The 25,407-nt window shown below is 51.8% G+C and overlaps 1 protein-coding gene across 4 annotated transcripts in view; it reads right to left on the bottom strand.

Moving 5' to 3' along the window:
- CHRM3 (cholinergic receptor muscarinic 3) overlaps nt 1-25,407 on the bottom strand; it is a 106,302-nt gene that overhangs the window by 11,712 nt on the left and 69,183 nt on the right. For 2 of the 4 annotated variants that reach the window (XM_070401232.1, XM_070401233.1), the window contains exon 2: nt 19,061-19,183. The exons of 1 other annotated variant lie outside the window; for it this stretch is intronic. The gene's annotated coding sequence lies outside the window, so the exon portion shown is untranslated. Of the gene's footprint in view, nt 1-19,039; nt 19,184-25,407 lie in introns of all 4 variants that reach the window. One more of the 4 variants, XM_070401234.1, reaches the window with a different exon arrangement.

Here is a 25,407-nt window from a genome sequence, read left to right as displayed (position 1 = left end):
CCCTGACCAGTTTGGATAGAGCATTGGCCTGCGGACTGAAAGGTCCCAGGTTCGATTCCGGTCAAGGGCACGTACCTTGGTTGCGGGCACATCCCCAATAGGGGGTGTGCAGGAGGCAGCTGATGGATGTTTCTCTCTCATCCTTGTTTCTAACTCTCTATCCCTCTCCCTTCCTCTCTGTAAGAAATCAATAAAAAAAGAAAAAAAGAAAAAAAGCATTTACCGTTTGGGCAACTAATGATGAAAAGCAAAGCAAACAGATAAGCAGACTCCAGACAACCATCGGGGTAAAAAAATCAAATGACAACAACAAAAAACACCAACAGGTGTGGGTTTGATTCCTCATGTGACCAAGGGCTGCCGTTCGCTACGTCTCGTTCACACCATCTCCTGCCTCGCCGCATCCAGGAAGCCCTTCTGACGGTTTCTGTCGTCTCCTTAGGCGACTTGTTTACCTACGTGGAGGGTGAGAAACCGTGACCTGGGCCCGTCCTCTCTCGGCTGGTCTCATGCTGTTCGGCCTGTCTGCAACCGCGGCTGTGTTTACAGTAGCCACATACTTGAAAGGCCGATTAAACCGCACCTTCGTCTGGAGGTTGGAAGACAAGACACCCGATAGGCCCCTTCTCTTTGCTTGCCCATTGGAGAATTTCACCTTCTGCCCAGCCCTCCCTCCTCCTCCACCTCCCTTACCAAGATGACATGCACACATGGCCACTTCTCTTTTTTAAAAAAATATATTTTATTGATTTTTTACAGAGAGGAAGGGAGAGGGATAGAGAGTTAGAAACATCCATGAGAGAGAAACATCCATCAGCTGCCTCCTGCACACCTCCCTTCTGGGGATGTGCCTGCAACCAAGGTACATGCCCTTGACCGGAATCGAACCTGGGACTCTTCAGTCCACAGGCAGACGCTCTAGCCACTGAGCCAAACTGGTCAGGGCTGGAAACTTCTCTTTGTGCTGGGAAATATTTGGGGTCTGCGGGCTTCATGTAAAACAGCAAGTCAACAGAAACAGCGTTTTGTTCTTTGTTTTACCCCTTAGAGACAGCCGGACGTTTGCAAATCTACGCCCAATAAAATTCTACAGTGAATCCCAATAGATCATCAAAAGTTAACATAAGTCCTAGCTGGTTTGGCTGAGTGGATAGAGCATCAGCCTGCGGCCTGAAGGGTTCCGGGTTCGATTCCGGTCAAGGCCACGTGCCTGGGTTGTGGGCTTGATCCCCAGAGCAGGGCTGTGCAGGAGGCAGCCGATCTGTGATTCTCTGTCATCATTGATGTTTCTATCTCTCTCTCTCCCTTCCTCTCTGAAAAAAACCCCCACAAAAACCAAAAAAACTTAAAAAAATTAACATAAATCTGTTTTACCAAAAATGCAACATCAGGTTCCGACATGTGTCACCAAATCCCACCTTCCTTCCGAAGTCGCCTGGGGAACGTACTGAGACCTCAGGCTGCAAGCCCTGGCAATGGCCCCTGCCCCCCGGGGCCAGGATCTGACATCTGCTACCTGGTATCATTCCAGGAGAGGCGGATGCCGAGAGACCATCAGAGTCCGCGTCAGAGCGTTAGCAGATCTGAGGTCACTCCCACTGCCCGTCACTGAAGATACTGGGCATTGGGGTTGCAGCCACAGGCAGGCAGGTGTCTGATCCGGCGCAGGGACAGGCCTCGGAGCACCTGTCCTGGCGGCCGGGCCTTTGTAAATGGCGAAGGTTGTCATGCTGCCTGCTGCTGCCCCCACACACACCACGCGTCAAGAGACAATCACTGCACGCGTCAGGGTGGCGGCGATGAATGTTAATCACCAACAAACGGAACAAGCAGTGACTGTGCTCCGTTCCTGAACTGCATACCAGACACTGAAAGAATCCTGGGAGGTTTGAAAAGCAAACTCCACGGGCAACGTTTCGTATTCTAACCGGTGGTATTTGAGTCATTTAAAGACACGGGGATGCCTGTGGTCCTGAGGGTTTTGTTTTGGTTTGGTTTTTAAAATAAGATCCTTAGCGCGTTACCCCGGAATAACGGTTTGTACCTCGGTTAGTAACAATCGTAAATCGAACATTCTGTCCCCGATGAATGGTGTCCACGCCCACTACCAAGCCTGTCCCTCCAGGCCCGTCAACCCCATATTTTTAAAATATATTTTTTTTACTGATTTCAGAGAGGAAGGGAGAGGGAGATAGAAACATCAATGATGAGAGGGAACCATTGATTGGCTGCCTCTTACATGCCCCCTACTGGGGATTGAACCCGCAACCCAGGCACGTGCCCTTGATCAGAATTGAACCCGGGACCCTTCAGTCTGCAGGCTGACACTCTATCCACTGAGCCAAACTGGCCAGGGCCAGAAACCTGTACTGTTTTCAATTCACAGTTGCGAGTCCGCGGATGCAGAGGGCCAACTGTATGCACTGATCTATGCCATTTCATAGAAGGGACTTGGGAATCATGGGTTTCGGTATCTGTGAGGGCCTAGACCTCAACCCTTGAGGGTAGAAACCAGTGTTTTTCTTTTTTTTAAAAATTGATTTCAGAGAGGAAGGGAGAGGGAGAGCTAGATGATGAGAGAGAATCATTGATTGGCTGCCTCCTGCACGCCCCACACTGGGGGTCGAGCCCACAACCTGGGCATGTGCCCTTGACCGGAATCGAACCTGGGACCCTTCAGTCCGCAGGCCGACGCTCCATCCACTCAGCCAAACCAGTCAGGGCCCGATGCATCATTTTATCTAAACAGACTCTTCAAAGGGCAAGCGTGGGAATGAAGGGAAAGGAGGATGGGAGGCAGGACCGAGCCCCCGTTTGTGATTCAGCTGGCATTTCAGTGGGCCATCCACAGAGCACAGCCCCAGGATCGGGCGTTTCTGACGGCAGGCGCTGCTGTCTGTGTAAGGACTCCCCCCACCCACCTCACACGCAACAACCTTCCCTTCGCTGCAGGGGCTGCACCCCGAGGAGTGTCCAGGCCTCGAGGGGGGTCTCTCCCAGGTGAGGGGAGCTTTGGGGTTTGTGTGTGGAGATGGGGGAGCGGGAGGAGGAGGAATCTGGATCCCATGCCTCTAGCAGAGCTGGATGTTAAAGGCAGAATCAGCGCCCCAGCCAGGAAACATACCGGAATAGGAATAACATCCTCACAGGGTTCCTCCTCATCAGCGCCCTCCTACTTGTCATGAAGACGATCAACGGAAACAGGCCACGCAGAGAATTAGCTCATCCACGTCTGGTCCTGGAAGGATGGGCGACATGGCACAGACTCGATGCAGTTCTGGCCACGGGGACCATTGATGCTTCTGGTTTGACACTGAGTCCTCTCACCCCCACGTCTCTTCTCAATGTCAATGTCTTAACACCTGAGCTGCAGGAATTTATGTCCGTGTTCCTGATTCTACTGAATCTTACAGAAAGAAACCACTCTACAGGGTGCCCCAGCACACCCACATTCCCATTCTCCTGAGAATTAATTTCATGCCAAAGACCCTCACTTCATGGGAGACACTTTGCTGTTTTCTATTTTATTTTATTTTTTAAAAATATGTTTCATTGATTTCAGAGAGGAAGGGAGAGGGAGAGAGAGATAGAAACCTCAATGATGAGAGAGAACCATGGATCGGCTGCCTCCTGCACGCCCCCAACTGGGGATCGAGCCTGCACCCCCGGCATGTGCCCTGACCTGGAATCGAACCCAGGACCCTTCAGTCCGTAGGCCGACGCTCTATCCATTGAGCCAAACCAGCTAGGACTGTTTTCTATTTTATATTATTATAAATAAATAAAAACACTCCCTAATCTAATACATTGATTTCATGCCTTGAAACTTGAAAACCATTGTTTGAAACTCTAAGGACGTTGAGGTCGAGAAACGTGCTTTATTGACCTCCGTCTCTGACAGTGCCTTCACTGTAAAAAAGAGTCAAGAAAGCTTGCTCCCTTTTTCTTTCTTTTTTTAAAAATTAAATATATTTTTATTGATTTCAGAGAGGAAGGGAGCGGGAGAGAGAAACATCAATGATGAGAGAGAATCATTGATTGCTGCCTTCTGCACGCCCCCCACTTGGGGATCAAGCACGTAACTGGGGCATGTGCCCTTGACTGGAATCGAACCCGGGACCCTTCAGTCCACAGGCTGATGCTCTATCCACTGAGCCACACCAGCGAGGGCATCCCTTTTTCTTTTCCAAGTAAGAAAAATGGTCTCTTTCCTGGCACTGCACAAAGATCTTTCGATTTCCCTCGCTGTGTTTCCTGTGATGCAGAGGAACTGGGGGGCCCCGGAGGCCTGCGAACCCCAGGAAAGATTCAGGTGCTCATGTCTGCACTGGAGGGAGGGACAGGAAGGGAGAGAGAAAGGCAGGGCCAGCTCTGCTCATCCTCAAACAGCAGGCGCAGGGCGAGCTGGCACAGGGAGGCCGAGACGGGAGGTCTGCGGAGTCTCAGGCTGGCCCGCGAGAGCCCCATGTTATGTCACCGCTTTAGACAAACTATTGCAAAAGGGGAAACACATTTAAATCAACGTGGCAACCCCGAGGGGCACGGTCCCTTGCTCTCCATCTCCAGCGCCACCACCTGAATCTTCGGCACATTGGTCCTTGAATCTCCAAGTTATCCAAACGCACGAATCAGCCAGGAACCAAAGCCGGCCCAGGTCTCCCCGGGCTTGCCCTATCGCACCACGTGCATTTATTAAACTTTAGCTTCACTAGATTCATTTTGAATATATTTTATTGATTTTTTACAGAGAGGAAGGGAGAGGGATAGAGAGCTAGAAACATCGATGAGAGAGAAACATCGATCAGCTGCCTCCTGCACACCCCCCACTGGGGATGTGCCCGCAACCAAGGTACATGCCCTTGACCAGAATCGAACCTGGGACCCTTCAGTCCGCAGGCCGACGCTCTATCCACTGAGCCAAACCGGTTAGGGCTTAAATAGATTCGTTTTTAAAGACTGATCCCCAGTAGAACTTACTCAAGTTGTACTGACCAGTGTCCTTGAGGACTTGCTCTACAGCAGGCCAGGCGCGAGAGCAGGGGCAGAAAGTGGGGGGGCCACGTATGCAGAGCGAGCTTCGCAGCTATAGTCCATGCGTCGCACCCCATGTCTGAGCAAAGAGCCATGGACTCCCGGTGAGAGCGCCACTCTCTGCCGGGGGTGAGAGGTCAAGTCCACGGAGAGGGCTCATAAGGAGGTGACGTTTGAGGGCTTGGAGGACTGGTCAGCGTTACCACCAGTAGTCAGGTAGGGCCATTCAGGTCACTAGAGACCACGGTGGCTGCGGGGCTGTGGGAGAGGCAGGTGTAGCCAGGATAAGTTGCTATCAAGTTTGGAAGAAGCTTGAGTGTTACGGTAGGGAGCTAGGTCATTTTTATTTTTATTGATTTCAGAGAGGAAGGAAGAGGGAGAGAGAGATAGAACTACCAATGATGAGAGAGAATCATTGATCGGTTGCCTCCTGCACACCCCCTACCGGGGATCTAGCCCACAACCCGGGCATGTATCCTTGACTGGAATAGAACCCAGGACCCTTCAGTCCACAGACTGACACTCTATCCACTGAGCCAAACCGGCTAGGGCAGGAGCTAGGTATTTACTGGGCATTTCAACGACTTGTTCATTCCCTGACTGTCGAGTGGGTGCAAACCTCGCCCTCCCCAGAGTTCCTGATGTGGGTGACACGGCTGGACGGGAACTCAGGCGGTCGGCTCCCACCCCACTAATGTCACACCTGAAGACACCGGAATAGAAGTCATTTGGTTAAAAGGCCTTTTCCCAGCGGTTGGAGAGGACTGGCAGCCCATTTGCATATAGATAGAAAGCAATCCTCCTGCCGCTGGTGGACGGCCTGGCTCTTAGTCAAAAAGCAGAAAACAACCCCACACCAATTCACGTTTATTGAACGTGAGCAGGAAGCAAGTGTGGGAGCAGGCGGGTGTCCCCGTCATCTCACTACTCGGGAATCTGCCGTGAAGCGGCTTGGACCTGGGACTGAAAGAACGCAGAGGCGCCCGGATTCCAGGGGAACGAGGCAACGGACGCAGAAGGAACCAGAAGCAAGACCTGAATCTTGTGATCCAGTCAGGGAGAGCTCACCTAGAAGGTCATCTCCTCCGCAGCGTAAAGAAAATCCTCCTGCCCTGGCCAGTTTGGCTCAGTGGATAGAGCATGGACCTGTGGACTGAGGGGGTCCCAGGTTCGATTCTGGCGAAGGGCAGGTACCTCGGTGGCAGGCTCCTCCCTGGACTGGGCCCTGGTCAGGGCTCGTGTAGGAGGCAACCGATCGATGTGTTTCTCTCACATCGATGTTTCTCTCTGTCTTTCCCTCTCTCTTCCACTATCCCCCTCACTCCCCCCAAAAAATCAATGGAAAAATATCCTCAGGTGAGGATTAACCGCCCCCCCCCCAAACACACACACACACACACAAAACAAAAAGCAAAAAAACCTGATTAAAAAAAAAAGTTTGACAAAATTATAAATGAAGGACAAGAATGTGTCAAAGATAACAGCTCGTCACCGCCCCACGGAGAAGCCCTGATTCCCGTGGGAGTCAGGAGTCGGCGGCCCAGGCAGGGACCACGCGGTCCGCACACAGGGGAGCCCCTTAAACCATGAGGTGACAGTCTGTCCTGGACCACACGCTGGCAGTTAATTCTTTCCCCTCATTTCCATAAAGGTCATGAGCAAACAGTGAGCATGACAGCTGAGGACAAACGGCCCGGCCCGCGGGGAGCCCGCAGGAGGCCCGGCACATCCGGATGCCAAGGCCGGCTCACCTTCCGGCAGGACGCCGCCAAGAAGAAGAGAGAGGTCTGCTTTAGAAGTCTTACTTTATCCCTGACACAATATAGAAATATAACCTGTGAAAATCTACATAACACCTGATTTAATCAACGGCCCTTAGTAGATTGTCTCCAGAAGCTTCTGGGCCAAGTCCCGCCCCCGCCCCGGGCCCCATCGAGCTCCCTGTAGGTCGGCCCCCCTCCAGCCTCAGGTGCTGAACTTCTGACCGTCCTCAGAGAAGGGCTGCTTGTCATGCGAACTTTCAATGATGTTGTCCCTGTGTTTTTAAAAAAAAAAATATTTTATTGATTTTTTACAGAGAGGAAGGGAGAGGGATAGAGAGCCAGAAACATCGATCAGCTGCCTCCTGCACACCCCCCAGTGGGGATGTGCCCGCAACCAAGGTACATGCCCTTGACCAGAATCGAACCTGGGACCCTTCAGTCCGCAGGCCGACGCTCTATCCACTGAGCCAAACTAGTCAGGGCTGTTTTTGTTTTTTTAAAATAATATATTTTTATTGATTTCAGAGAGGAAATCATCCTTATGAGCTGCTGCCCTCTCCGGGGGACAATACAGGGAAATAGACAGTGCAAGGCTGTGGAGCACGATCGAAATCTCCTCCATGTGCTTCCAAAGTGCAAAGCCCACGTGAAAATCGGGTCCCAGACACAGAGAAAGACAGCTTTGAAAATCTCACCACGAAATGACACGGAAATTCTCTGCCTCCTCAGCCCACTGGTACGGAATGTTCTGGAAGTGGGGCTGAGAAAACACCAAACAAAAAGGCCGGCGCTCCAGGCTGGGCAGGGGGCCGGCAGCACGTATATGGGTCAGTGCCCACACCCCACTGTCCACTTTCACTGCTTACACCCCACTGCCCACTGCCCAGGCTCACTACCCTGGCTCATGCCCCACTGCCCATGCCCACTGCCCAGGCCCTAACACCCATGCCCACTGCCCACACTCACCACCCTTGCTTAAGCCCCACTGTCCACTCTCACTGCCCACACTCACCACCCGTGCCTACGCCCCACTACCCACGCTCACTGCTCATGCCCCACCTCCCACGCTCACTGCCTAGGCTCATGACCCTTGCTCACGACCCACTGCCCATGCTCACTGTCCACGCCCCCCCCCCCCCCCGCCCACATGGTCTCACTTTCTCGTTCCCACCCAGTGTGGTCACAGACACATTTCATTTCTCAGTCTTGGCAGCCCCCATTCCATTTCCCATGGGCCGCTTACGTTGCACACGCTGTTACTCAGGGTGGAGAGGTAAAGGGTGTATTGTCCTGCCCTTTAAATACATGTTCTCCTTTACTCCTCATCACAACGTTGCGCAGTACGTAGTTTCATCTTTGTTTGGCGGATATAGTCCTAGAAACTCAGGAAGAGCCTCCCCAAATACATGGAGCCAATGAAGGGTCTGTTTCCCTAGGAAGTTGCTGGAGCCTTGATGTTTGGCTCTGTGGGCGGCCTTGGATTTGTAACTTTGCAGCCTGCCACTCTTCTTCTAGGTTTTCCCTTCCTTTTCTCTTTTTTAAAAGATACATTTCTATTGATTTCAGAGAAGAAGGAAGAGGGAGAGAGAGAGATAGAAACATCAACGATGAGAGAATCACTGATTGGCTGCCTCCTGCACGCCCTCTACTGGGGATCGAGCCTGCAACCCGGGCATGTGACCCGACCTGGAATCGAACCCGGGACCCTTCAGTCCACAGGCCAACGCTCTATCCACTGAGCCAAACTGGCTCGGGCTCACCTAGGTTTTCCTAGACATCCGAAGAGACGGTGTGGCCAGGGAGGATATTTCTGCGTTTCTCCATACGCTGCTTGTTGTCTCTTTACATACGTGGCCAATAACACTTACGGTTTCCAGCACAGGCCAGCTCTATACCTCGCGTCTAGCACCGGCCCGGAAAGGAATATCTATTACTTCCATTGATTCCTGTCTCTCCCTGTACTGTAGAAACGATATATATTTTTTTGCATTTCCCCTCAATATATTGATAGAACTTCTCTCATCTTATTTCCTCCATATTGCTTGCATTTCTTGCAGCTTCCTTTTATTCACGCTGTGCGTGTTTCTACCCTTTCATCAAAATCTATTTAATGAAGTGCCCTACTTCCATATCGATCTCCAGGCTTGCTTTTCTATTGATTACCGGATCCCTTCCACTTCTCCAATCCTGGGATTGCGGTGCATTTTTGCTCATTTGGCTCTGTGCCACAGTCCTCTCCTTCAACTACAGACGAACTGACCTCGTCCTCTCCTTAAACTATCGGCCGAGGGAGCTTCGTCCGTGTAGACGGTGACCGTCGCACACACGCAGCCAGAGGAAGGCCGGAGAGGCTGCGATGCGGAGGGGTCCTCTCCCCTGCTCTGAGTCTCACTTTGCAGTCGTGTGCGAGACGCCGGCTGGGCATGCCTGCTGTTCCGACATTTCCGGGGTGTGGAGAGCACGGGGAAGCAGCAGCATGACGATGAAAAGAGGCCCCTCAAACTCCTCCCGCGGGAATGGGATGGGGAATGAACACGAGTAATCGCTTAACCGTTTTCTAATTGTGTTAAAATACACAGGATAGAAAGTTTACCGTCTCAACCGTGTTGTGCCAGAGTGCATGGCACTGGATTCAGTCACACTGCTGGGCAACCATCACCACCGTTGTCTCCAGAACGCTTTAAAAGTAATATCTACACTAATAAAAGAGAAAGATGCAAATTGACCGTATCTTCGCAACACCACCAGCCAATCAGGAGTGAGTATGCAAATGAACCCAACAAAGATGGCAGATTGATTTGCATACACAGGTGCCAACCGGCTGGGGGGCGGGACGCTTGCATCATCGCCATGGCGATGACGCAGGAGTTCTGCACTGCCCCAGCCTTTCCGGGCCTCTGGGCAGTGTGGGAAGGTGGAAAGGTGGCTCTGGCTAGAGAGAAGGTGGTGCTGGCAGCCAGGGGAAGGAAGGCCCATTCCTGCACGAATCTTCATGCATCGGGCCTCTAGTATATATATATATATTTTTTTCTGATTTCAGAGAATAAGGGAGAGGGAGAGAGAGATAGAAACATCAATGATGAGAGAGAATCATGAACTGGCTGCCTCCTGCACACCCCCTACTGGGGAAGCTGAAGAGTGAACACACAACAGGGAACAGGAAGATCAAAGACGGACTGAGGACAGCCAGAAAACACTTCACTTAAATATCTGAAGTCGACACATGCCTAGGAAGCCAAAGAAAAACGACTTATCTGGCCCGAAGAATGTTATTTAAATCCCAGGCTCATTCATGCTAAACAGAGGCGACATTTTCCATTCACATCTCCAAACCTCTCTTCTCCCAGGAGCTCCCCGCCTACACCCTCCCCCCCCACATTCCGATTGATGGGCGTCATGCCCACAGCTGAGCAGGATGCGTGTGGAAGGTGGTCCCTGCCAAAATGATGATGTCCAAATGGCAGGTCAATGTCAAGCAAGGTCATCTTTAGGATCGGGCCAACCTATAGACATTAGTCTCGCAACGAAACCATAAAACCCACTGATAAAGGGTCAGGAGAATAATTATTTACGAGGCTGTATTAGGGAGCTGGAGCTACTTCTCTTTTTCTGAAGAAGTAAAAAGGAACCGGGTTTTTAAAGATTAGAAAGTCACATGATTTTCTACCCAAATAAGGCGTTTGTTTCTTTTCTTATGTTTACATTGTGGTAACAGCTGAAACCTGCAGAAGAATGTGTTTGTCGAAGCCTCATCTTGGCTGGATGCAAGCATCCAACCCTAAGCTCAAATAGAGAAACTGTATCGCTCCAGCTGGGTTTGCTCAGTGGTTAGAGCGTCGGCCTGCAGACTGAGGAGTCCCGGGTTCGATTCCGGTCAAGGGCACATGCCCGGGTTGCGGGCTCGATCCCCAGGAAGGGGCGTGCAGGGGGCGACCGATCCATGATTCTCTCTCATCATTGATGTTTCTATCTCTCTCTTCCTCTCCCTTCCTCTCTGAAATTAAAAAATATATATATGTTAAAAAAAAAAAAGAAACTGTATCAACGGGGATTTTCATGGTCATTCCCATCAGAACCCACACGGAGCCCCAGCCACTGGGAATGTTCCCTGACGCGGGAGCAGCCTCACAGCGATGACAGGCGCTGCTCTCCAAGAGAACACACACTTCTTATTGGTTCGTCTGTGAATTCTTTATCTTCCTCTTGAAAAATATAATGAAAGCATATCTCATTTGCCAGGTGCCTTGTATTTCTCTTTTTTTTTCACTGTTTCTCTCTCCTTGCCCACACTGCCTGCCCTAAACAATGGAAGGAACAAGGAATTAAAACGTGTCTCTATTGGAGGAGATGAATTAGCAGGTGTGTGGCATGCGCTTCCCACAGCACGTGCATTTCCGAAGGTGAGCAGCGAAAGGCCCGTCTCCCGGGGGAAGCCCTGACACGTGCCCGCGGGCACAGGGCCTCGATGCCGCTGCCAGCTCTGCCGGGCACACGTCTGGCCCGTCCTCGGTCACGGCTCCCTGGCTCCCTGCCCGTCTGCCCCAATGGACACAGCGGTTACAACCCGGATGTCAGATGTGTCTGCTGTGTGCTCCGCCCCGCACGGCAGGGGCCTGCGGAGCACCAGGCACAAGTGATTGTTGAGTGAATGAGGCCCAAGAAATCCTAGGCAAGCAGTCAGGACACGGCTGCTCTATCCTGGGCCCCCATCCGGGGAAACACCAAAAAGACACTTGATTTTGTAAAAGCACCTTCATCCCTTAGGAGCGAGAACCTTCCCTCGAGAGGGAAACACGGCCTCTCTTCCGTGGCCACATGCCCACGGCTCCCGGAGGCCGCGAGTCTCCTGTCGCCATCGTTGAAAGGTAACCGGTTTGGCCCTAACCGGTTTGGCTCAGTGGATAGAGCGTCGGCCTGCAGACTGAAAGGTCCCAGGTTCGATTCCGGTCAAGGGCATGTACCTCGGTTGCGGGCACATCCCCAGTAGGGGGTGTGCAGGAGGCAGCTGATCGATGTTTCTCTCTCATCGATGTTTCCAACTCTCTATCCCTCTCCCTTCCTCTCTGTAAAAAATCAATAAAATATATTTAAAAAAAAGAAAAGAAAGGTAACCGGTTTCGCTGGCGAGCCTGGCGCGTAGTGGATTGGCAGACACCAGCCTGCGTGCTGCCGTCTCCAGGGCCGTGTCTACAGAGTTGCATTCAGGTAAACGGCACTTGACGTAGGCAGTGAGGGAGCAGAAACATCTTGAAAATATAACAAGAGAAGAACCCGTGGAACGGAGGTGTAGCGATGTAACACCATCGCTTGCTTACTATGAGAAGTGGTTTGCTGTCTTATACAACTTGAAATGGAACAGACAGAAACACTACGGATGGTTCACCGCGGGGGTGATTACAAGGACAGGATTTCGGCGGAAGCCAGCCTCTGAATTCATGAACCTCTGAGTAGCCCCATCCCTGCCTCGTAGCCGTGGGAAAATGAACACACACACACAGAGATTAGGTATCAAGTGGCTGATGCTAATGCAAACGAAAGTTCCAGAAGTTCCAGGGCCGAGTCTTGGTCACCTCGCCTCTGGCGCTCGTGTCTGAGAGCCGGCCTGTCACGGACACGTCCCTGTAAGTCATGTGATGGCCCCGCAGTAACTCTAACACACCCTACAGGGCAGCCCGAGGGGAGACCACAAACTCATCAGAGGAAGAGGCAAGACGCAGGCTCGTTCCAGGTGTTTGCGACTCGCGGAGGTTTTTCCCTCACTGTGTGCACACCTTCCTCTCGGCGACGGGGAGCGAAGACCTGCTGTAGCACTTATTTCACTGCCATCTCTGTCTTTTTTTTCTTTCTTTTAAATTAAATATACTTTTATTGATTTCAGAGAGGAGAAAAGAGGGAGAGAGAGATAGAAACATCAATGATGAGAATTATTGATCGGCTGCCTCCAGCACCACCCCCCCGCCCCCCCACTGGGGATCAAGCCCACAAGCCGGGCATGTGCCCTTTACAGGAATCGAACCCGGGACCTTTCAGTCTGCAGGCTGACGCTCTATCCACTGAGCCAAACCAGCCAGGGCCACATCTGTATTTTCCGTTCACAAAGACTTCTGTACCTGCGATACGATTTTCTAACCTACACATCTGACCGGGGGCCATCGGAGGAGAAAGTTCACATTTCATTTCCCGCAAGTAGTTACAGATCGGCTGACAGGACACAGAAGAGGGTTGTCATGAAGGGAGAATTCCCCAGGTGCCCCAAAACGCCGAGGAGAGAAGTCACATTCCTACCCTTGAGGGCGTGCTGCCCAATCCTGGGAGAGGAAACGTCTTCACGCGGAAAAGCTCAAAAGATAGAGCACCTGCAGCAGCTGTCCCTCCACGACCCCTGACCTGACGTGTCTCATTCTTCTCCTTGAGCAGCTAGGCTCCCGGGAATCATGTGGCTTCAAGCATATGGCATTATTGCTTACCATCCGTTTTCAAAAAGTCCCTAATGCGGCCACGGTCCCCTCAGGCTTCCTGGAATCGTGCTAAATCCGGGGAGAATCCCAGAGCGAATTCTGATCCCAGGGCAGTATGGCCAGTCACCCCCGGGAAAGTGAACGGGTCATTGTGCGTTTATTTGCCACTCGTCCAGGCCAGACGAAAATCTTAACCTCTTGAAACTAAATATAAAACTACCTTAACACAAGCCACCGTGAAGTAATCCCTTGATAATTAAGAAACTGTTCTCACCATACCTTTCGGAAGGACTACTCATTGCCAAAGGCCACCCCCCCCCCCCCCCCCGCCAAAAAAAAGACGGAAGTACTTTACGGGATCTCAATAATTCATCTCTATGTATAAAAGCCTAAGCGACCTTCTGACTGTTAGCTATGACATGCACTGACCACCAGGGGGCAGACACTCAATGCACAGGCATGGAAACAGGGAACAGACTGATGAATCTCAGAGAGAAGTGGGGAGGGAGGAGGGCGGGAAGAGATTGACCAAAGATCTTATATGCACACGAGAGGCCTGGTGCATGGATTCGTGCACCGGTGGGGTCCCTCGGACTGGCCTGCCTCACCTTCCCAGCTGAGCCTGCCTGCGCTCCATCCACAGGACCCGCTTCCTCCTTTCACGCCATTTCAGTGGCTGTGCCAGGAGAAACGCCCCCTGGCCCTGCACTTGCCCCTGCCCCCTGCCAAGGTCTCAGGTCAGCAGAGACTGTCCTGGGCCTTCCGCTTGGTTTGTGATCTCCCAAGAGGAAGCAAGTCTTAGGATGACTGGGAAAATGTGCTGTTATCAGACATGCAAACGTGGGACGGATCAGAAACACGGAAACGCCGACAGCAGCGTTTCTACGGCCGCCGAGGCCGCGGTTCTGGCCGTCCTCACGCTCCTCGCTTCTCCTCGCTCAGCAGATCCTCTAACGATCTTACTGAGGTGGCTGAATGCGCCCTGTTTAAAGACATTCTATCGATCGCGGCAAGCTGTAGGTCATGCTATTTTTTTTCTTTAGGAGAGATTTCTGCAGATCTTTTCCTTTGTGTGTGTGTATGTATATGTGTGTGTGTGTATGTATATGTGTGTGTGTGTGTGTGTGTAACTTTACTAATAAAACGATGCAAACCTGCATAATTTTATTGTCAATTTCCTTGTTAACAGTGCTTTGCACAAAGTTATACTTTTGGTGCAACCACAGACCTCGAGGCTAACCCATCACTGACGCTGGGGTCGATGAACTGCCTCAGTGGCTCCAGCGTCCATGAGCTCCAGGAGGCGAGGGGCCTGGGGCGGGTGTCCTGGGCCCGTGGCCGGGGAGCTCTCCTTCCCCCGTGGGTCCTCCTTCCAACGGGTCTGCCTTTGCCTCTGCCCAGAGCTGCAAACGGCCAGGCTAGAGAAAGGACAGTCACCCCAGGTCATCCTCAGGAGAGGCAGATGACAGCACACGGGGACGTCGACGAGATGTCGCAAGGCAGACGAGCCACCCAGGTGGCCGCCTTGCAGCCGGTAGAAAGCCAGGGGCTCACACGATTATTTTTCTATTCTTATTTGTTTAAATATATTTTTATTGATTTCAGAGAGGAAGGGAGAAGGAGAGAGAGAGAGAGAACCACGGATCGGCTGCCTCCTGCACGCCCCCTACTGGGGATTGAGCCCGCAACCAGGGGATGTGACCTGACCGGAATCGAACCCGGGACCCTTCAGTCTGCAGGCCGACGCTCTAGCCATGGAGCCAAACCAGCCAGGGCTAGTTTTCTATTTTTAAATCCTCAACTTCTCAACTAAATTCCCAAACCAATGAAGACTAACACAGCCTTAATGTCTCAGAATTTAACGTTAAGAAGCTACATAACTAAGCTTTGTAGAGTTTCCATCTCCTGATTTCATCTGATCGATAGAAATGAAACTCCTAAATGCAGTCACGGGGCTCCGTCCACAATCCCAGGAGGATGCTGGCCTGGAACGGCATGATTTTATGGGGGTGGCTGGGTGCTTCCTCTGCCCCCACCACCCCCCTGTTCTATTTACACGGAGACCCTCACATTGGGTGGAAGGAGGAGCCGCAAGCCTGGCTGGCAGGTTGCAGAGCTGGCAGACGCTTGGTGGACATACTGCCAAGTCAGCAAGTGGACAGGCGGTAAATTGGAAAGAGCAGGGCACGGAGGAGACCCTGCGAATGCTGGACAATCGTGGGGTGAAATTCCATTTGGTTTTAACTAACCATCTGCTATGCAAATCTAGCAAGCAATCAAAGAGGAGAAAGACTAAACTAAGCCCTGGCCGGTGTGGCTCAGTGAATGGAGCATCGGCCTGCGGACTGAAGGGTCCCAGGTTCGATTCCGGGCAAGGGCACATGCCTGGGCTGTGGGCTCGATCCCCAGTGTGGGGTGTGAAGGAGGCAGCCGATCAATGATTCTCTCTCATCAGTGATGTTTCTATCTCTCTCTCCCTCTCCCTTCCTCTCTGAAATCAATAAAAATATATTTTAAAAAAAGAGTAAACTAAAACCACAGAAAGACAGAACGGGACAGACATTAGATGAATAAAGTGCCCCCCACCCCAAATATTTATCAAGAGAGGAGAAGGATTTAGAGGCTCAGATGAGTTGTGGGCGGCCTTGCTCAAGTTCATTCAGAATATAATACCAACAAGTAACACAAACTTATACACTGAGATGGATTAGTGAGCGATCACTGTCAATATAAAGTAAGGCGAGACTGTCCACTCATCCTGCTGACACGTGACGAGAAGACGCGGCTAAACTGCCTGTTTCTTCCTCCTCTTCCTCCTCCTCCTCCTCCTCTTCCTCCTCCTCCTCCTCCTTCTTAAAAAATATATTTTATTGAATTTTTACAGAGAGGAAGGGAGAGGGATAGAGAGTTAGAAACATCAATGAGAGAGAAACATCGATCAGCTGCCTCCTGCACACCCCCTACTGGGGATGTGCCCGCAACCAAGGTACATGCCCTTGACCGGAATCGAACCTGGGACCTTTCAGTCTGCAGGCCGACGCTCTATCCACTGAGCCAAACCGGTCAGGGCTCAACTGCCCGTTTTGAAGGCGTAAGAACAGCCATGGAGCCCCGCCATCACCTTTCTGAAACAGTCACCGAGTGAGTCCTCTTTAAGGGCAAGCCCTTGTATGGTCAGTGCAAGTGTTTACAAACGGGGGAAGGAAAAGTTGGACAAAAAAGGCCAAACTGCATAGGAGCTGGCACCCCCTGCCATTGTGGCTCTAAGGAGAGGAGTTACGGACTGTGTGTGGGGGAACGTCCGAGGCATTTCTGAATCAAACCCAAACCCCCAAGCCGCTATCAGGAAAACACTGTGCAGAACAACCCCGTTCCCCGCCCACAGCAGGGCCCGCGGGAGGTCCCGGTCCCTGCCCCGCCAGGATCCTGCGACCTCGCTGGCAAAGGGCCAGAGAGAAGCAGCGGAAGCGACCACGGGCGGGAGGGAGCTGTGAAACTTGTCCACAAAGATGACCGGGGAAGAGGGAGTGGATGCAAGCTTGTAAAACTGGAAGGGGCATGCGCAGGGTGCACATGGAATTTTATATCCAGTGGAGCTGGGGAGAGAGTGTGGAGGTGCCGCCTTGGAGATGATAGAAGTCAATTTAGGATGAAATAAAAGCCCCATTGAATCAGTTCCCAGGAAGCATGTGTCACTCATTCCTTCAAGAACTGTTAAAGGTTGACAACATATCGAACTCCAGAAGACCGTTTGCTTGACGTTCTTATCGCGTCTAACAGTTCACTGTTACGTTTTCAGACTATGTGCCTATAATGTTGGGATGCAGACTATAGTCTCTCTTCTTAATCCTCCCCAAGTATATATTTATTGATTTTTACTGAGGTAGGAAGGGAGGGAGAGAGAGAAAGAGCGAGGGAGAGAGGGAAACATCTGGTGGTTACCTCCGGTAGGCACCCCTATTAGAGGTTGAACCCACAATCTAGGTACGTCCCTGACCAGAAATGGAACCCGCAACCCCTTGGGGCACAGGATGGCGCTCTAACTACCGAGCCACCTGGCGGGGGGCCGGTGAGATTCTTGTAAGTTTGAGTTTAAGGATATGACCTTGCTCCAGGTGCTCCTTGATTCTGCTGAGAATGGACGGCCGACACGCAAACACAACTCTGCGTTTCTTGTATTTCCCTTAAGAAGAGAAACTGGCCAAAGGCATGCTCTATAGGTGCCCAGAAATGGGAGCCTCCGCCAACGTGAAGGCTTCGCGTGTGTGGCTGATGTCGCACACGGAACCTGGAACGCGGCCAGCGTGTGCCCGTTCGCCGGTGCTTGTACTCACCGCATCTGTGTGTGAACGGCCGGAACCTCGAGCTCAGAGAAGCCGAGAGGCTGTGCTCCCACACCTGCTGCCCCATCCACGCCCCCATTTACTTAAGCGAAAACGGTGCCTGAAGGTGGGGCTTCATGTTCACTGACTTAAAGGTGATACGGTTAATGCTTTATCTGCCTGAAGTCTTCGTGGCGATCCAGCTGATTCTAACTATCCCACCCCAAATCGCACAGTTTTCAGAAGGAAGTTTTATGGAATAATGTTAGTTTTCTTTTTTATAACTACTGATATAATTAAACATCCAGCTCTTGCATTTGTAAGCAATATATATCTATATCTATATCTATATCTATATACACATAAACATATATATATGTGTGTGTGTCTATATATATGGTCAGTGCAAGTGTATATATATAAATACATGTGTGTATTTTTTAGTCAGTCATAGCTTCTCTGTGCAGCCCGCCCCCAGGCCTGGCCCTCACTTAGCAGATCCTTTCCCCTTCCCTCTTCCTCCTCCCTCCCCTTCCTATTACTGCGGCTTGCTGCCTGCCGGGGGAGGGGGATGTGGAGAGAGGCATCCTGTTCTGAGTAGCAACGCTGGGGGAAAGGAGACTATTCGAGCACTCCTTTATATTATTACCCCGTTTAGTAACTGGTGTTTTAAAAACTTATTTAAGACACACTTGTAAAATGCCCACTATGCTTTAAATAAAGTGGGAGGGATTGGCAGAGGAGCAGCTGGGAGGGGGCACTGCTTGATTTCGGGTTGTTATGTGGGCCTTGCTTTCCTCGAGCTATACATCGGTACTTTTTATGTATGTGTGTTATTCTCGTTCATAATAAAAATATAAAGAAAAAAATATTATGTTAAGGACTTTAACTCATTCATTCATAAAATCTTTATAAAGGAGGAACTACTATTATCCCCATTTTACAGATGACAAAACTGAGGCACTACACTGGTAGCGGGTGGAGCCTGGATTGAAACCCCGGCAGCCTGGCTCCAAAGCCTGTGGTTTTAGCCTCTGCTATGCTGCTATGGAAGGAACAGGAGAAATGCCCACAGCGGCCAAATCATCATTGGATGCCTCTTTCAACAGGGAAGACAGTATAGAGAAAATGAATGGAGAAATACACACACAACATACATGCACAAAAGAAAGCACGGTCAGGCAAACACGATCAAATTTCTCTTCTTACAACATATATGAACATGGCAGGACTGAGGGTCCACAAATATCCAGGCAGGTTCCAAGCCTCTGAACGCTGAGATGCCGCACAGGGCACTTCTTCCCCCCCCCCCCCCAAATCACGCCTCCCTAGAAACCCCCCCTCCTATGAGCTCACCTGCAGCATCCCTGCACCACCAGAGGGTTCTCCACACTTTTCCCTGTCACAGTGCATGTCTCCATGTCCCACCGACTATATAACGCCCGGCCCAATACGCCGCGCTTACCCCGATGGATCTGCGCCATACCTTGGGCTTCCCTGCAGCAGGAGCCGAGCGTGGAGCTGTGATCAAGCACGGGAAGGCGTCGCCGCATCGTCCAGCCAGCCAGGAAGAGCAGAAACGGCGGCTCTGGGCGAGGCTTCGGAAGTTCTAAAAGCACAAGTTCAGGTTGAATGGAGCTTTCTGTCAAGGGGCCCCAGGACATTTCCCTATGCATATTACAAAAGATCATGTGTTTTTAAACCTTTTTCACAGCAGAATTCTTTTGGGGAAGGTTTGAAAACAAACAAACAAAAACACCTCCCCCTCCCCCAACCTGGGTAGAATCTTGAACCTTTGGCACACAGTCCCCTACCTCTTACCAAGCTGGCTCATGAAAGACACGTACTGGATTTTCTCAAATAAGTGCTTTTCACAGTAACAGTTAATAGCAAGAGTGGAGGTGAAAATGGCAGCATTGAGCATTTAACGGAAGTTCAATGCCACCTTTCTCAGACTTCTTCGTGTCTGAAACAGGTATGCACGCTCCTCTTTTGTAAATAAAGTTTTATTGGGACACAGCCACAGCCGTTTGCTTATGGGCTGCCTGTGGCTGCTTTTTGAGTAATTATGATAGAGACGGTAGGTGTGGAGAGCCTAAACGATTACTGTGGGCTCAATCCCCAGTGGGGGGAATGCAAGAGGCAGCCAATAGATTCTCTCTCATCATTGATGTTTCTCTCTCTCTCTCTCTCTCTCTCTCTCTCCCTCTCCCTGCCTCTGTGGACGAAACCCGGGACCCTTCAGTCTCCCCTCGGCCCTTACCCTCACCCCCCAAGACAGCGGACCCCACGCCCGAGGCAAACATCCTTGAATCCTTAACATCGTGACTATTGAAATGTTTATCCAGGCATCTAGGTTTCTTCTGAATCACGTGTTCCTAGGAAGTCACCTCTTTCCTGTGTATATCCTCACACCACAAGTTCAACACATTATTTACCTTTTGCTAAAATTATCTCTTTCACTTTATGACCATTTCTCACAAAGTAATAAGTTTTCCATGTCACAGGCATTACCCGATTAAGCTAAGATTACCAGAGGGCCACAGAGCCAGAGAACATGTAAACACGGGTCGGTCCTGTCCAGCCCCCCCCCACCCCCCCTCCCCCCCCCCGCCCTCCGCCTGCCACGGGCCGGTTCGGATCCACTGGCTAAGGCTCGCAGAGTCAAGAGCGAGGACACCTGGTTCAAAGAAAAGCTGCAAGATCTGAAGATGCTGCAGGCAGCTGGCCTTCCCCAGCACGTGGGACAGCTTTCAACACAGAGCCCCTGTGAGTCCCAACCCACAGCGCCCTAAAGTCGAACGAGCACTTTAAAAACGAGGTCATGTTATTACACGTGCGGTCTCCTTGTTTTTCAATTTTTAAGCGGAAAGGAGCCCCCCTAACGGACAAGAATTTGAGCAAAAGGAAGTTGAGTGTTGCCCTGAAAGAAGCAGGTGGATCCCAAGCACATGATTGTGAGTGTGGAGAAGAAACAGGGATGAGATCAGTGAGCGATCCGGAAAGAGAAGAGCGACAGCGACAAAACTGATTCGAAATGTGACGACCCCTTTGGCAGCGGTTCTCAACCTGTGGGTCGCGACCCCTTTGGTGGTCGAACGACCCTTTCACAGGGGTCACCTCAGACCATCCTGCAGATCAGATATTTACGTGCCGATTCATCACAGTAGCAACATGACAGTCATGAAGTAGCAACGAAAATAATTTTATGGTTGGGTCACCACAGGAGGAACTGTATTTTAAGGGCCAGAAGGTTGAGAACCACTGCCTCTGGGACTCAGTGCTTACTCAACCATCCTACATGCTGACTAGGTCAGTAATATTCACATAAATCACTTGACATTATAACAGTCCATATTATGATTTTTTAAAAAAATATATTTTTATTGATTTCAGAGAGGAAGGGAGAGGGAGAGAGAGAGATGGAAACATCAATGATGAGAGAGAATCATTGATCGGCCGCCTCCTGCACGCCCCGTACTCGGGATCAAGCTGGAAACCTGGGCATGTGCCCTTGACCGGAATCGAACCCGGGACCCCTCAGTCCGCAGGCCGACGCTCTAGCCACTGAGCCAAACTGGCTAGGGCCATGTTATGATTACCATTTATTTTCTACATGAACTTCACTCATTATATATTACGCAATATATAATCACAGTGCCTGATTTCAAATACTCACCAGAATTGATCTGTTCATAGTTTTGATTCTAGAAGGTTCGTAATAATGAATGTTGGCTGCAATAAAAGGGGAATTTCATACCCTGAAACGCCCCTTTAATCCTTCAAAGGAGTTGTTTTTATTGGAGGGATCTGTACTTTTAGAGAAATAGGAAGGAGAGGAGATGGTCCTCTGGCTCCTCCCACTTTTCCTTGGCGGAGAAATGGAGGACCCAGAACTGGACTGAAGTCTCCCGTCTGCGATGCTTATGTTCCCGAGGACCCACATTTTATGCCATTAAATGAAGACCCTGATATTTAATTAGCGATTCAACTTCAGTTTATCTTAGGCTTGTATAACCAATATGCATTTTATGTATAAAAAAAAATCACACCAGCCTCATCTTCGTGTTGTCTGCAGCAGACATTTCCTGAGCCATGAAATCAGAAAGAAAAACAGACAAAAGCCGATTGGGAAAGAGGTGAAACGAAATGAAAAATAAATTTTGATTGGCAGGTAAACATTCTTCCTGTCCGCACTTTCTATTTTTGCCACATTGTTTAATATATATATCCCCTATGAACTCTACTTGTAGTTTGCACCCACACATGCTTTAATGTTTTTATTTTATTGTATTGATTTTAGAGGGGGGGGGGAGAGAGAGAGAGAGAGAAACATGGATTAACCACCTCCAGTACACACCCCAACCGGGGACCAAACCCACCACCTGGGCATGTGCCGTGACCGGGAATCGAACTGGCCACCTTTCGGTGCATGGGTCAATGCTCAACCACTGAGCCGTGCTGGCCGGGCCGGTAACCCCACATTTGAGGATAGCTTTCAGAATTTCAGGTATATATACACACCAGTTCTTCTTGTTTATCGCGCCCATTTCTAGCATTGGTTTTTGTTTAAAAATACCCATTCGTTTTTTTTTTTTTTTGTTTTTTTTTTTTTTTTTTTTACTGCTTTTATTTTTTTATTTTTTTTATTTTTTATTTTTTTAATAATTTTTATTTCTTAAAGTATTACAAAGAGTATTACATATGTCTCCTTTTTCCCCCCCATGACATTCCCCCAGCCCCTACCCCCCGCCCCCCCCCGCCCCGTGTCTTGTGTCCATTGGTTAATCTTATATGCATGCATATAAGTCCTTCAGTTGGTCTCTTAATCCCCCCCCCAACCCTCCCCAGGCTCCCCATTGTAGTTTAACATTCTGTTCAATGTTGCTCTGCTTCTGTATCTACACCTGTTCATCAGTCCATACTGGTCCCCTTTATTTGTCCCAACCTCACTGGAGTAGTCTCAACCTCACCAGGGCCGTCTGAGCCTCACCAGGGCCATTTCAACCTCACCGGGGTCGTCCCTACCTCACGGGGGCCGTTTCAACCTCACCGGGGTCGTCCCTACCACGCCGGGGCCGTTTCGACCTGACGAGTCGTCCCTACCTCACGGGGGCCGTTTCAACCTGACCGGGGTTGTCCCTACCACGCCGGGGCCGTTTCGACCTGACTGGGGTCGTCCCTACCTCACGGGGGCTGTTTCAACCTCACCGGGGTCGTCCCTACCTCACGGGGGCCGTTTCAACCTGACCGGGGTTGTCCCTACCACGCCGGGGCCGTTTCGACCTGACTGGGGTCGTCCCTACCTCACGGGGGCCGATTCAACCTCACCGGGGTTGTCCCTACCACACCGGGGCTGTTTCAACCTGACCGGAGTTGTCCCTACCACACCGGGGCCGTTTCGACCTGACTGGGGTCGTCCCTACCTCACGGGGGCTGTTTCTTTTTTTTTTTTTTTTTTTTTTTTTTGCTTATTCATTTTTTTTTTTTTTTTTTTTTTATAATAATTTTTATTTCTTAAAGTATTACAAAGAGTGTTACATATGTCTCCTTTTTCCCCCCCATGACATTCCCTCGGCCCCTACCCCCCCGCCCCCCCCCGTCCCGTATCTTGTGTCCATTGGTTAATCTTATATGCATGCATATAGGTCCTTCAGTTGGTCTCTTAATCCCCCCCCCAACCCTCCCCAGGCTCCCCATTGTAGTTTAACATTCTGTTCAATGTTGCTCTGCTTCTGTATCTACACCTGTTCATCAGTCCATACTGGTCCCCTTTATTTGTCCCAGCCTCACTGGAGTAGTCTCAACCTCACCAGGGCCGTCTGAGCCTCACCAGGGCCGTTTCAACCTCACCGGGGTCGTCCCTACCTCACGGGGGCCGTTTCAACCTGACCGGGGTTGTCCCTACCACGCCGGGGCCGTTTCGACCTGACTGGGGTCGTCCCTACCTCACGGGGGCCGTTTCAACCTCACCGGGGTTGTCCCTACCACACCGGGGCTGTTGAAACCTGACTGGAGTTGTCCCTACCACACCGGGGCCGTTTCAACCTGACCGGGGTCGTCCCTACCTCACGGGGGCCGTTTCAACCTGACCGGGGTTGTCCCTACCACGCCGGGGCCGTTTCGACCTGACTGGGGTCGTCCCTACCTCTCGGGGGCTGTTTCAACCTCACCGGGGTTGTCCCTACCACACCGGGGCTGTTTCAACCTGACTGGGGTTGTCCCTACCACACCGGGGCCGTTTCAACCTGACCGGGGTTGTCCCTACCACGCCGGGGCCGTTTCGACCTGACTGGGGTCGTCCCTACCTCACGGGGGCTGTTTCAACCTCACCGGGGTCGTCCCTACCTCACGGGGGCCGTTTCAACCTGACTGGGGTTGTCCCTACCACGCCGGGGCCGTTTCGACCTGACTGGGGTCGTCCCTACCTCACGGGGGCTGTTTCAACCTCACCGGGGTCGTCCCTACCACACCGGGGCCGTTTCGACCTGACTGGGGTCGTCCCTACCTCACGGGGGCCGTTTCAACCTCACCGGGGTTGTCCCTACCACGCCGGGGCCGTTTCGACCTGACTGGGGTCGTCCCTAACTCACGGGGGCTGTTTCAACCTCACCGGGGTCGTCCCTACCACACCGGGGCCGTTTCGACCTGACTGGGGTCGTCCCTACCTCACGGGGGCTGTTTCAACCTCACCGGGGTTGTCCCTACCACACCGGGGCCGTTTCGACCTGACTGGGGTCGTCCCTACCTCACGGGGGCTGTTTCAACCTCACCGGGGTCGTCCCTACCACACCGGGGCCGTTTCGACCTGACTGGGGTCGTCCCTACCTCACGGGGGCTGTTTCAACCTCACCGGGGTTGTCCCTACCACACCGGGGCTGTTTCAACCTGACCGGGGTTGTCCCTACCACGCCGGGGCCGTTTCGACCTGACTGGGGTCGTCCCTACCTCACGGGGGCTGTTTCAACCTCACCGGGGTCGTCCCTACCTCACGGGGGCCGTTTCAACCTGACTGGGGTTGTCCCTACCACGCCGGGGCCGTTTCGACCTGACTGGGGTCGTCCCTACCTCACGGGGGCTGTTTCAACCTCACCGGGGTTGTCCCTACCACACCGGGGCTGTTTCAACCTGACCGGGGTTGTCCCTACCACGCCGGGGCCGTTTCGACCTGACTGGGGTCGTCCCTACCTCACGGGGGCTGTTTCAACCTCACCGGGGTCGTCCCTACCTCACGGGGGCCGTTTCAACCTGACTGGGGTTGTCCCTACCACACCGGGGCCGTTTCGACCTGACTGGGGTCGTCCCTACCTCACGGGGGCTGTTTCAACCTCACCGGGGTCGTCCCTACCACACCGGGGCCGTTTCGACCTGACTGGGGTCGTCCCTACCTCACGGGGGCTGTTTCAACCTCACCGGGGTCGTCCCTACCACACCGGGGCCGTTTCGACCTGACTGGGGTCGTCCCTACCTCACGGGGGCTGTTTCAACCTCACCGGGGTTGTCCCTACCACACCGGGGCTGTTTCAACCTGACCGGGGTTGTCCCTACCACGCCGGGGCCGTTTCGACCTGACTGGGGTCGTCCCTACCTCACGGGGGCTGTTTCAACCTCACCGGGGTCGTCCCTACCTCACGGGGGCCGTTTCAACCTGACCGGGGTTGTCCCTACCACGCGGGGGCCGTTTCGACCTGACTGGGGTCGTCCCTACCTCACGGGGGCTGTTTCAACCTCACCGGGGTCGTCCCTACCTCACGGGGGCCGTTTCAACCTGACCGGGGTTGTCCCTACCACGCCGGGGCCGTTTCGACCTGACTGGGGTCGTCCCTACCTCAC

This window comes from Myotis yumanensis, unplaced genomic scaffold, assembly GCF_028538775.1.
Source record: "Myotis yumanensis isolate MYYU_CA2020_CCGP unplaced genomic scaffold, mMyoYum1.0.hap1 SCAF_22, whole genome shotgun sequence".
Classification (NCBI taxonomy): domain Eukaryota; kingdom Metazoa; phylum Chordata; class Mammalia; order Chiroptera; family Vespertilionidae; genus Myotis; species Myotis yumanensis.
This window is presented reverse-complemented; position numbering and strand designations above follow the sequence as displayed.